At 45.9% G+C, this 12,980-nt stretch overlaps 1 long non-coding RNA gene across 1 annotated transcript; it reads right to left on the bottom strand.

Annotated features, from left to right (window-relative positions):
• Positions 1-512: 512 nt before the first annotated feature.
• LOC134522173 (uncharacterized) lies at positions 513-12,325 on the bottom strand. Its single transcript, XR_010072952.1, has 3 exons — positions 11,981-12,325; positions 1,600-1,768; positions 513-754 (listed from the first exon to the last, which is right to left on the bottom strand). It is a non-coding gene; the product is annotated as an uncharacterized LOC134522173 (long non-coding RNA).
• Positions 12,326-12,980: the final 655 nt, after the last annotated feature.

The following is a 12,980-nucleotide window of genomic DNA, read 5'->3' as shown; positions in this document are numbered from 1 at the left end:
CACTGTACCAGCTCCATTGTCCATGGAAGACATTCACTGTCAGTAATGCTGGGCTCTCTGGAAAAAAAAAAAAGAAAGTAATGTCATGAGAGTTTGGGATTTTTTCCGTGGTCCTTACAGATCTGTCCCAGATCAGACCACAGACCAATTTGTTTTTGAAAGAGAAAATTATTTGCATCGAATAATAAAAAGACAAAAAGCGTTTTCTTAGGAGTGCATTTTCCCATCGATGGCTCCTATAACCACATCGTCAACCACTGCACAACCTTCACCCCACCACACCCTGCCTTTACCTTCAACGTGTTGAAGGAAGAAAAGGCTAATGTCCCCTTCCTGTCACCTGGAGACCTACGACTCAGGGAGCCCACACGTAGCCCACGGGGCCTCGCGGGAGAGCGCTCACTGCCAAGGGCCAAGCCAAGTCCCCAGCCACTCGCCTTCTCCCAAAGGCTCACTCTGCTTCCTAGGAAGTAGCGCTTTATGGAAAACAGTACTTTGGTTTTTACCTTTTCAGTAAAGAAAACATTCCTATAGTTTTTCAAGAAGGACGCAAGATGTGATATCGTTAAAAAAGCAAATAAAATAATCTTACTTTTTTGTAATCTTGACCTGTATCTCCTGAACAGGTCAAGGTTTTGGTTTGGTTGTACTATGTTGTTATTCAGTTTTTCACTCTTCACCAGTGTCTCGGAGACGTCTGCGTACGGCCTGTTTCTAAAGGGCTTTGGACAGTGATGTCTATTCCAAAACACGCCTAGAAAATAGAATAACACGAGGGTGATCTGAGCTCCCTGTCTCTGGCCTATCTGCAAAGTGCCTGGTGAAGTGCTGTTGTAGGCAGATCATAATTAATAATTAGCATTATTTATAGTGGGGCCCGCAGAACAGAATTGAAAGTGTCATCAGATTTTACATCCAAAATATTGTCTAAGTTAGTCCTTTCTAATTCCCAGGCATTGCTGTGGGAAGATACAATTGCACATGTAAATACTTTCCCATGCCTCCTCACCATGTGCATATTCCGCATGTGTAAAGCATATGGGAATGTACGTAGGGCCTCGTTGGAAATGTAGTGTGTGTGTAAATTGTTGCTTGTCTACATCTGTGTATCTAATTGCATGTGAAAATCACTACTTTAGTTGCATCAATGAAATACAACTTTTTGAAAATATAGCTTGCATGTGTTTCTCATTCATTTTAGTGAGGCACAAGATGATCCAGTTGAAAAACAGTAGCTAAGACCAGATGTTCTTCTGTTCCTCCAGCGTGAGAGAAGCAGCTCAGCCTTAAGAAACTCCAAGCTGCTTAGCTTAGGATCCTTGCAGTACCATGGGAGAGAAAGATCACCTCCTTCAGTGCCCTCCTTGTCCAAGGACTCAGACCTACTCCCCAACGGCGTAAATGGCCAAAGTTCACCTTTGCTTCCAGTAATTTAGAATCAAGCACCACGTCTTCCTCACGTGCTGATGAGCAACAGCTGGAAACGCTGCGCTGTGGTCATTCTGTGGGTTTTGAGGCAACCAGGGGACGCTGCTGGCCAGCTAAGACCGGACATTTGGCAGAGGTTTAATGTAATATATGATGGGAAGGGTAACTCACCCAGCTTTGCCAAAACGTCATTTTTAAGCTGTGTGCCTAATTTCTAAACAATTGAGTTTTAAAGATTTTAATAACTCCTTGGATTTTTCCACGGCTCTGCTGTGGTCGTATTTCCAAATTCAATGTACCTCTTACTCCTCCACTTAAAACGTTCACTTTTCATTTAAACCTGCAGGAAAAACAAAATCTGGATTACTTTCAAATTATTGGCCAAGCTCAAAGAGACATCCCAGCCCTTTATGGGGCGCAGATAAAAGAGCTCACAGTCCCCGCTCTGCCAGGAAAAATGTTCGCTTTCTGTGAAAAACATTAAGACATCAAATGAAGAGCTTATTAAACTTTTAGATGCAAGAATTTGCGAATTGGACAACGATGCATGTATATGTCAGACCCTCGAGATGAGATGGTGCCTGTCATAAACTGCTGCTGGATGCGTAACTAAGACTTGCTGTGCTCTCCCCTGAGCCGTCGAGTATTGAAGTAGGAGCTCGGGCTGAAAGCACTCTTTGTGAGGATCGGCTCCACAGATTTATGCGCAAGAACCTTTTCTTTATTTACCAGCTTGCTGAGACTGAACAAAGTATTTGATAGCTCGGAGCCTCCAGCCTGAGAGCCCGGCGTGGAAGAGTATCTGTCGGAGATTGTACCTGCTTGGCTATTTATTTTTCAGTGCCCCAACCTGCAAGTGCCCTCCCGTCCCATTGACGAAGGACTTTAAGCGAAAGCAAGCCGCTCCACTTCTTCCAAAAGCCTCAAACAAAACCGTTTTGGGTGCTTTATTCTAGGACGTACGAACCAAATCCTCTACTTTTCAAAGAAGCATTAGTTATTCTAATAGTTATTCTAAAGTATTAGTTATTCTTCTGAAGGGAGGTGTTTGCGTTGGCAGAGGGCCTCACTGGCCATCGCAGGTGTTGGAAGTGTAGTTGTACCCGAGGGAGTGATGACTATTAAAAAGCGCTGCTTCTTACCCGTCGGCTCTATAAGGTTACTTTCACAAATAATTGTAGGCTATACGGGGAAGACAAGTCATCTTTATGCTTATCAACCCGATGGACCTTCATTGGTACCGCTAATAAACGCATGAGCAGCTTTGACTTGCAGAGCCCGCTCTGAGTTCGCAGAGTTAGCAGCTACAAAAAGCTTTTCACTTCTTACTAGTAAACGCGTCGCATGTGATCTGTAAAGGGAGACAGGCCAAGGTCTCAAGTTATAGATGCAAACGTGCAAACGGGGCTGCTGCAAGCACAGGTGTGCGTGACCCCAGGTGTCCATCCGAAGATGCGACAGGCGTCTGCCAAGTTACCCGGGGAGCTGAGCGAGAGAAGCATTTTGCATTGTCTCCTTGATCAGGCGAATACAATACGTGCCCAGCTAGAGGATATTAAAAATAAATACCTATTTGTCAGTCTTCCATATGACCACATGGAACAGAGATCTTGGCTAAAGATTCGCGTGACAGCTCATATTGTTTGTCCTCCGAGCTAGGTGCACGGGTACGAAGACAGGGAGACCACTTAACCTTGGAATACGCTGCTTACGATACTGCATGCTTTATTCTTCCTTTCTCCTAGCAAGATCATATCCACCTTACTGATGAATTCTGTTCTAAATACAACTTACGCAGAGCATTTGAAACATTTGCAAACCTTATCTGCATTTTTGTGCGTATATTTTTGCTCCTATATTGGATTTTACCTCGTGAGCAGGCAGTGAGACTACGAACAGGTAAGATATTAAAAAGTTTGAGTCGGACCACCAGGGATCTCAAGCACTCCATGACCGCCTGATACGAGCCCTAAGCCATCACAGATCAGTCTGCTCCATCCACATCCAGCTCACGCGGCTGTAGATTCGGTCAGGCTCTTCTCAGCCTGTTTGGCCCTGCCGCATAACTGGCTGCTCTTGGAGCTCCCATGGGCTCCTTGGACCGAGCTCTTGTCCTCCTCGAGTATTCCAGCGTTCCCAACCCGCACAGCCCTGCTTTATGAGATGACTGGGGACAAGAGTCTCATCTTTGTTCAAGGACTTTCCTTCTGACACACTCCTCAAGACGGTCCCAAGCCCTGACCTCCGCAGCCTGCACCTTCCATGCCGGGTTAGAGAGCAGGGTCCCAGGGAAGAGAGGGCTTGTGCCACGGATCCGCCCAAAGCAGCCCTGGTAAGAGGTCGTCTTCGACACCACCATGTGATCTATTTAGGTACCTCTAGGTATTCTCTGGTAGCACAGGAAAGATCTCAAAGCACCATGCTTCCAAACTACAGGCAACAGTATTTTAGGGTGACCCCTGGTTAGTCTCCCTCTTCTCCTTTGCAAGAAGAGCGGCACTTGGGTCCAACAGAGGACTCTGGATGAAGGACAGCGTCCATAAGAGTATTCCCTGTCAAGCTTCCATGTTTCTGTGTCTCATCTGAGTGTTTGGCCACGTATGTCTTTTCCCAGTTTTACGTGGCAGTTCGCATGACCCAAAATCATCTTGAAGTGTCCTGGGGCATTTTACACGTGCTGCGCGTGACTCAGCAATCCCACGGCGCTGAGAAAAAAAACACCTTAAAAGCCAGCTTTCTCCAGGTGCCCCCCTGGCTGACAATCTCTCCCATGCTCCGGGTGATGGAGTGCAAACCTGACGATGCCACGTACCTCGAAACGGTGCGTTAATTTATTTCAGAGTGATTTCTTAAGACTTCAACCAAGAACCCAGTAGGCTCTGGCAGAATGGTGGTCGGAGTCTCCCTCCACTCATTCAGAACATGTTATTGCTGGTGCGGGAAGCAAGTACAGCCGACCAGCGATGCCTGCTTCCAAAGAAAACACTCGCTTTACTGTATCTGGTGTTTTGAAATGTACGAAAATAAATTATTTATTATCATGACTTTTGGGCTGAACCTGTTTATATGGGCTTGCATCTGTCTGATCTGAAGACTGAGTCACTGACTGACAGACACCCTGTTGGCTGGTCCAGTTACTTACATTATGTCCATACCGTTCCAACAGCTTAAATAAAAATAGCAAGCTTGAAACTTCTCCTCTGTTGGCATTTCTTCATAGAGACGGGGTGTTGCTTAAAGAAACATCAAATCACTCTGAAAGATGTCAGATCTGCAGGGCGAAATTGGTAGAATTAATGGTGAGATTAATTCTGGCTGCAGATTTCCAGCCCAGCTTTAGACCCCTCAACAGCTGTGCTGGATGCCAAGAGAACGGGCGAGGAGGTTTGGACGACACGTGAACCGCTTCAGAGCTTCCCGCAAAATATCAGTCCATGAGAATTAAAAAAATCTCCTTGAGTCCAAAACTTGCAGCCCTGCTGCCACCGCCAGCCACTTCCACGTCTGGCAGCCGGGGCAACCTCAAGAGCAGGATTTCCACAGACACCAAGTTCATTCTTTTTTCCTCCTTTTTACTTTGCAGCCCCTCAGACCCAGTGAAGACTGAAGTGAGAGCTGCAGATGAGCCTCTTGGAGAGGGAGCAGGGTGGAGGTGTGGGACTGCGGCAGAACTCTCCCATCCCTGTGTCAAGGAGCTTCTGGTATGGCATACAGAATTCCAGAAACGTGTCTCAGAATAGAAACATCATTTTCCTCACTATCCCACCCAGCAAGGTACAAACATCTCACCTCTCAGTGCAGAATAAGGGGACTCGAGGCTGAGTTTGAGTAGTTCCAGACTTGCAGACATTTAAGGCTTTGTACCATCGGTGCAATTTTCTGATTTCCTGACTTTCCATTAGGTTGTAACCTTTAAATCTACATTTCCTGAGTTTATTTTTCATCCCATCATTACAGCAGCAATGTTACTTGAAATAACCTGACACCTGTGCAGATCCTCAGGTGTGAGCGAAAGAAAGGCCACCCGGATGGGCAGAGAGAGCTAAAAAAGACCTGAGGCAACAGGTAAAATGTTGTCCCTCCTCCCCATTTCCTTGATTAGGTAGGAATTGAAAGTGGCTGACGGCAAACGCCGCGTCTTACAAACAAGCAAAAAGTCCTGGCACAACCGTCAGACAGCATTCCCATGGGGACTGGGCCCCCACACGGCTTTTCTGGGATATTCTACAGCCATAAATGCCACAAAATCCTACTAGCGTTGCAGCCGGGAGCAAGTAAGCAAGAAGAGCCTTGGACATTTTGAGGGTCAGCGGCAATACTGCCGTTGCAGTGCAGAGATATGGTGTTAGAAGAGGCATTGGCCATCTCGTAGCATCTTCCTGGAGGCTTTAGTACAGATACTAACGATACTGTGACAAGAAAGGGATAGTCCTAGCGTGCTAGTGAACCTTCTACCTCTCTCAACACCATGAAGGCTACAATTCCTTACCTGGCATGTCCTTTTGAGAACTACTTTGTGATATCTTGAAACCACAAAGAATTAACCGTACATAATTACGCTGCAATACACACCTGAGTGTCCGTCTGCCGGGAACCGAGCAAAAAAACCAAACCACAGCCATGCCTTACTATTATTAGTTTGAATTATTCGTCATTTTCATTCCCAACACTCTGATCAGGATTAGGAGCACAAACATATCAGATGGTCTACAGCGAACACCACGACCTGCCTTTTGTCTCAGAAGAACTCTTAATTCGGTGAGTACAGCCACTTGTGGGTGAGATCTACAGGTGATCAGACAGGTTTTTTTCCACCTGAAGGCGATACTCCTTTCTACGTAACTGAAACAAGCGTCTAATCACAACTTCTCCCGTGATTTCACAGATTATTTTTAAAGAAGAGGAAGCAATTCAGTACCGCCTGGACTTCTGCGACCGAGAAGAACATGCAAAGATGAAGAGGACCTCCTGCTGAACACACATACCTTGGAGCAACAGCCAATATCTAAGTGAAGTATAATATCCTCCACTCGCTCTGCACTTGCAAGCATGGAAGACTATGAGTAGGATGTGTGTTTGTGGTCGAGGAGGCATGCGAGCTATGCTCTGTGTGGATGGAATATGCCTGGTGCTGAAAGCTGCGGGATGGAAGAATGAATGCAGTTGTATTGGGAGAAGGAGGAATGCTTGCAGTATTTTGTGTCCTCAAATGTGGATTAGCTTGGACAGGGATGTAAGGTGGGAAAGATGTATCCTGAACACCTGTTTCTACATCTGTATTTTTATTTTTTTTTTTTTTTACTCATTTTGGAGACGGCATGCCTTGCTCCACGCTCTCTGTCCTCATTCTGCGCTCAGGTCCTTTCCATTTCATGCAAAAATAGTTTCTCCTCTCACGAGAGCGGGTTGTGTTTCTAAGCGGGGAGAGGCTGGGAGGGGAGCAGTGCCCACGCGCCTGCGTTAGGGCTGAAGCACACATCTGCCGATGGAAGCACCGGGGAACTGGAGCAACAGAGAAGCACCTATGCTGGGACCCAACCTCCTGCTGCTCCACTGAGGGCACGCCATGGCCGCCAACCTCCTTCCTGCTGGGCTTTGCTCTTGCTCTCCTTCCCCAGCTCAAGCCGCCACTGAAGTCGGTGGGAATTTGGTCAAGTCAAGGCATTCAGGGTGGACCCTCTGGGGAAGGCAATTAAAGCTGCCACATTCCCAAAGTCCCACGCCAACTGCGCACGCAATGAGTCGGCAAACGGTGCTACTCACACTTTTGTCAGCAAAAGGAAACTTAATTGATTTATCAAGAAGCTCAGGTTAAAAATCTCTCCGGAGGCAATGGAAATATATGCACTTTCACTGACCTCTGAAAATACGTGATTTATGGGAATACCCACTTATTTACCTAAATTCCCACAAACTGACCTGAAAAAATTAGCCCTCGATCTGTGATGGCAAGGGACTCCACAGAGGTAAAGTCACTGAAGGAGAAAGAAGCAAAAACAGAATCAAAAGTATTATTTAAAACTAAACAAACTAAACATTGAAGGGCTAGAAAATAATTTGTACTAAGTAGTGTAACAGAATATCGCTTGGCAATGCTGTTAGGCTGTGGATGGACAGAGAGACTTAGGGCTTCAGGCTATTTCTGTTTGGCTGTTGGTAATTAGGCACTTGAAAGGAAATGTGGAAACACAGAAATAATAATTTCAAGTTGGAAATGCTACAGTTGCGCGGACCGATAGCCACACGCCTGACCTCTGTTCTCAGGGAACTTCCACGCACACCCCTCCCCAGAGCTGCTGGGCTTGACGTAGTCACACTCCACTTGAGAAATTAATTTTTTAGAGGATGGCTACCACCCCTCAACGCTACGCTGGGTGTCTGGTGGCCGGTACTTTCTGATGGATCACAGAAACCTTTAGACCGCAGGCTCAAAGACAAGCCCCCTTGTGAAAAGCTCTGTGTTCTCTTACGGTGTTTCTACAAAGATGACAGGACCTTGACTCTCAAGATGTCCCATGAAACCATTTAATGCAGTAGACTGGACCGTATGTAGTGCTTCCATCTTGGAAAGATGAAGAGTTTTGTTCATTCTGTTAGATTTGAACCTGAGATCCAGAGGGTGCAAGTGAGATGCACAGGCCAGCGCATCAGCCCTCATAGCAAATGCTAGTTCTGAAGTTTTCTTTGAAAAACGGCTTGATGAAATTTAACCTTCCTCCTTGCGGTCCCAGCACAGCCAGCTCCCCTGAATTCAGTCAAGAAATACGAAGAAAACGAGGTATTTCAGATGCCGGATCCAAAACGCATGCTGCTCTACGTGCAAAGAAAGCATTGTGATAATAAGATGGACCACCATCAGGTTTGATGTGCAATGCTTGAACTGATCTAGGATCTTGTATGGATCTAGGGAACTGAGGAAATGAAAAATAAAAGCCCAGAAGTCATCAAAAGTAGATCAGAAAATCAGATCTGTAAATTTGTTTGTCCAGGGAGTGAACAAGTTCACTAGGCCATACCTTGCGGTGGCTCTGAACCGGGACTGGTTGTTCTGTCATGCCTCAGAGGCCTAACCTCAAGTTACTCTTTGATATCCTCATGGCGTTTTAAGTAGAGAAGCCACAGAGTCCATCAGAATCAGAGCGTGAGAGCCTGAAGCCAGATTTGGATCTGGACTCTGTGGGTTTGGCTCATTTCTAAGAGTAAGTGAAAATGCGTTTGGTGGTCTGATTCAAGTCTCCAGCAAACAGGTGAGTTGGCTTTGTTCAAAACCACCGTATAATTCTGCATGATTGGCACCTTTCACTTAGAAGAAGCCTGAGCTGCATTAGCCAGCAATGAATTAAATTGGCAAAGGCTTGGGGAGGTTTGTAAAGCAGTTGGCTCGGTTCGAGCCTTAGATTCTCTCATTTTCATGAACCCAAACCCACACTGGAATAGAAAGCAAAAGAATAAACTACCTACCCAGCATCTGATAGCGCGAAGAATGCCATTCTTCTTAAAACAAACAAACAAAAGAATCCCTCTTAATGTGATAATCTTACAATAACTAATTATTTCAATGAACAAATGACACCAAGACAAGAAGTATCCCGGAGTCAGAGGCATGAACTTTTAGCTGGTAGGTCAGCGGTAACATATCTTGTTTGAACAAGCCTGACAAAGATCTGCTGAGCAATATCCATTGGGGCCAACAGCGCTTGGCTGTCTGCATTGTGGTGGAGAGATAGACTTGGATAACGGTGTCACTCACTCCTTCGCTGACACCGGCCAAGCATAATGAAGCATGGCCAAAGCCTTCTTCAGCACGATGGCAAGAGAGAAATGCTGAAAAGACCTAAAAACGGTTGATACGGATGAATTAGAATGAAATGGTTCAGTAACAACGATCTGAGACGGCGTGTCCAGCGTCGAAGCCAACACAACCCTGTTCCAACCCCCTCCTTCCTCTCTAACGGCTTCATGCTGCAAAAAATTACGCAAGTACGTAGGGCCCACGGCGGTGTCAAGGGATGTCTACGCCGCAGACTACAGGGTAATGCCGACGTATCCAGATCCGCTGTAAATGAGTAACTGCGGCTTCACGATTTGCTTGGCATAACTGTTTTGTATTGTCATTTTTCATGCCGATAATAGCATTACTATTGTAACAGAGTTAAGGTGTCTAAGGCCAGGGACCTGCTGATTTAAACCCAGGACACATCCGCCCCCAAGACTCCCAAAACAAGATCAGACGCAGCAAGTGGATATGGAGAGACAGGCAGGCCGAGCACGAAGAAATCAACTGAAGATTTGCACTAGCTTAGCTCTCACAGGAAATCCTCGCTGCTGTCAAATCCAAGCGTTAAATGAAAATGAAGACAAAAGGGAGAACAGAAAATTACATCGTTTTTTTCTGCTTTGAAGGAGAGTTTTGCCTGGCTCTCATCCTGCAACAGAGAACAAAACTTTCACTGGATGCATGCAGTAAATTCAAATCTTTGTTAGAAACTAAGCTATGAAGAGGTGTTCTCTTTTGCATGAAAATCCAGCCTGAATTTTTCAGGAGCAATTGCTATTTTAGCCATTTCACAAACCTGGCCTAGAGAGAGCGTATGACTTTTTGGCCGTAAGAGAGAGCGCTACGACATCACTCAGAACACCTTAATCCATCTTCAGAGAAAGGTCAGATCATCAGGTCAGCATCAAATTTCTGGGACCAGACTCTTTTCTGGACTGTATTCTTCCTGCAAACCCACTAACGACAAAATTGTGTGAGGCAACAAGCCATACTGGCTTTGGCCAATGTTTGCGAGCAGCATCGGCCCAAGGGAAGGGCAGCCCAGCCCTTGTACGCTCCGTGTTGAAATGGGAAACACAGATTCAACCCAAGGAATCTGGTTGACCCACAGGCCAGTAGGTATCTTTTAAACCAGTTGAGAATATCATTTCCTCAGCCATGAGAAAGAACTCAAAAAAAAGGCAATGTGGATATTTTTTTTTGCGAGCAAATTGAGAAAATGTAAGACCGTAATCATCACGGTCCAGGACAAGGAGGATGGGATGGCTCAGGATGATTTCCAAGAGTAACTAAGAAAGAGAAGTAAAGGGATCCTGTGCGGCACAGCTCAGTGATGATAACAAATTAGCGCAGATTAACGTGCTTCTCAGTTCCTAGGTGTTGGTTTGGCACTATGAATGACCCAAGAAAGAAATCGTAACATGTTATGCTTGTGGAATGTACTCAGAAGCTGAAGGAAGCCACAAAACCCAGGCTGATACTGCTCTATTTGTAACACGAGCTGATGGCTGCTTCCAGTCCTTCTCTTTCTCCAGTGCATCTCAGAAAATAGCTTTTGAATTCATCAGATCTTGGACATACAGCACGGGTAACGTTCCAGCAAGTAGCCGTTTATTTTATAAGGGGATTTAAATATTGTAAAACTGAATAAAACGCAGGTGTTTGCATTACAGACAAGTGAACTTTGTGTAAGCTCTATAAAGACGTGAGTCCCAGATTAAAAGGGCTTTGCGCAGTTTGTGCTGCCTCAGGGGAGGAGGTGGATTTTTTGGATCATCTGGTGCAGCATCTTCCTTTGCATGATGAGGTCCCGGATTCAAACCTCTACTGTGTTTGCACACCAGGGAAACACACGCAGTAAGACAGATGGTGCTCGTATTCACATCTGCACAATTTTGTCAACTTTGAAAATTTGGCTGAATGAGTTCAACCACCAGATTGCCCAAACACAAATAATTGCCATCTAGTGTCTGGAGCTGCCATGCTTTCTGAGAAGGATGGACACTGACCCCGTATTGTGCTACTATTCAGATGACGCAGCCCAGGCTGCTACCAAGGGATGCTGGGACTAACCACCGGAGGAGCATAAATACACGTGAAAAATAGATCCACTGATTTTCACACCGGATTTTGGTAGCAAGGAAAGAATTACAGCCACCTCTTGGAAAGCTGCCCCAGTGATCAAACCCAAACCTTCTGGCTCGTCCAGACAGGATCAGCCTCCTCAAGAAGAGAGATTATAAGGAAAACCTTACAACAAGGCTTAAAGACAATGAAACTCTACCTGTGTCAGTTCATTGACTCCTGATTTACACCAGTAAAAGTGAACAGATAGTCAAGGTAATACTGGTTAATTATTAAATATATAATCAGTGTAACCATGCCCTCTAGAGGACTAAGTCATAGACTTCATAGAGTCAAAGCCAGCCCTTGGGTCTGAACATTCTTAAAATCTGGGGGAAAGGCATTTTGGATGTTGGTATTTTCCTTCCACGTCTGAATCTAGACGTGAATCGCGATTTCCTCACTGGCACCATACCCTACAGCGGGTTGAACCAACCCCCCAAAATGGCACTGATAGGTGACTTTTGGTATTTGTACCCACCTGGTGTCTCTGGCAAACAATTAATTCAGCTAATCTCCACCCAGAGACTGGAAGACTGATCCGAGGTCTTATTCTCCACCAAAGGGAAGGTCACTCCCGTAGACAGGCTTTGCGAGGCCTGACCCAAATCAACATGCTGAGTATTAAATAAACAGCGTCCATTTTCTTACCTCCTGCTTTCCACATCTTCCTTCCTTTTCTTTTTTTCTGCGTTCACTGGCAATTTCCCCAACTTTCCTTGGTCAGTGCGGTTTACATTCCCAGTTGGCTTGAGCTGCAAAAATGAGAGTGAAATCCATCTGCGTGCAGTTTGCTTGCCGTGGCTGCGGTCGCCCGAGTCCGACGGGATGCTGGTGGCAGGATCAGCCAGCCGTGTTCGTGGGGACTCGGTGCAGGCTGTAACACGGTCCTGAAGGAGCCCATAAATGCTTGTGGAGTTAGGTCGGAAACATTTTTGGCCTGAAATGTCCACATTTTGAGATGAGGAGCCCACGGCTGTCAGCGTGTGAGCCACACACCACCAGCTGTGTGGGCAGCTACTTTGAAAAACGAAATCTGGAAAGGAACAGGGAAAGGGTCAAAGGTATGAGCTAATGGGAAGCAACAAAGAGGAAATTCTCCCTCATCATCAGTTCAGTAGGTTTCTGCTGGGGAGGTTGGTCTACGCAGAACTGCAGATATTCCCTTGAAAGTCCTGCAGACCAGCCGGGGGACGCGGGGCTGGAGTGGTGGCCTCCCTTCAGGCTGGCGAGGGACAAGCACACAACAGGGAGGACACCCACTTTCTACCTTTACTTTCTGCTTTCTACCAGAGAATATTTTGACGTCTTTTTCACAGCACCTTAGCTCGTGTCTCAGGTTAGCCTGCTCCCCAGTAGTTTAAGGGCCAAACGTAATTAGAGCGCAGCTACGTCGTAGTAGCTCTGTGAGTAAACACGAAATAGCTCGGGCGTGGGATTTTCAGAGCCTGTACCATCAGCTTTGCTTTTCTCATTGAGGCGTTGGGATGTTAGACACCGAATATACCACAGCTGTCAGACGTCGGTTTGCAAATCCACTCCGTGGATGTTGGGTTTTTTTTTTGGTTGTTTTTTTTTTTTTTTTTTAAATCCCACTTTACTGCATTCATTATTTTTTTTCTGACTTTTCTCCCAATACAAGAACATGTGT

Source organism: Chroicocephalus ridibundus, chromosome 11 (assembly GCF_963924245.1).
Source record: "Chroicocephalus ridibundus chromosome 11, bChrRid1.1, whole genome shotgun sequence".
In the NCBI taxonomy this organism is placed as follows: Eukaryota; Metazoa; Chordata; class Aves; order Charadriiformes; family Laridae; genus Chroicocephalus; species Chroicocephalus ridibundus.
The sequence above is the reverse complement of the archived record's forward strand: the minus strand, read 5'-3'. Positions and strand labels throughout refer to the sequence as shown.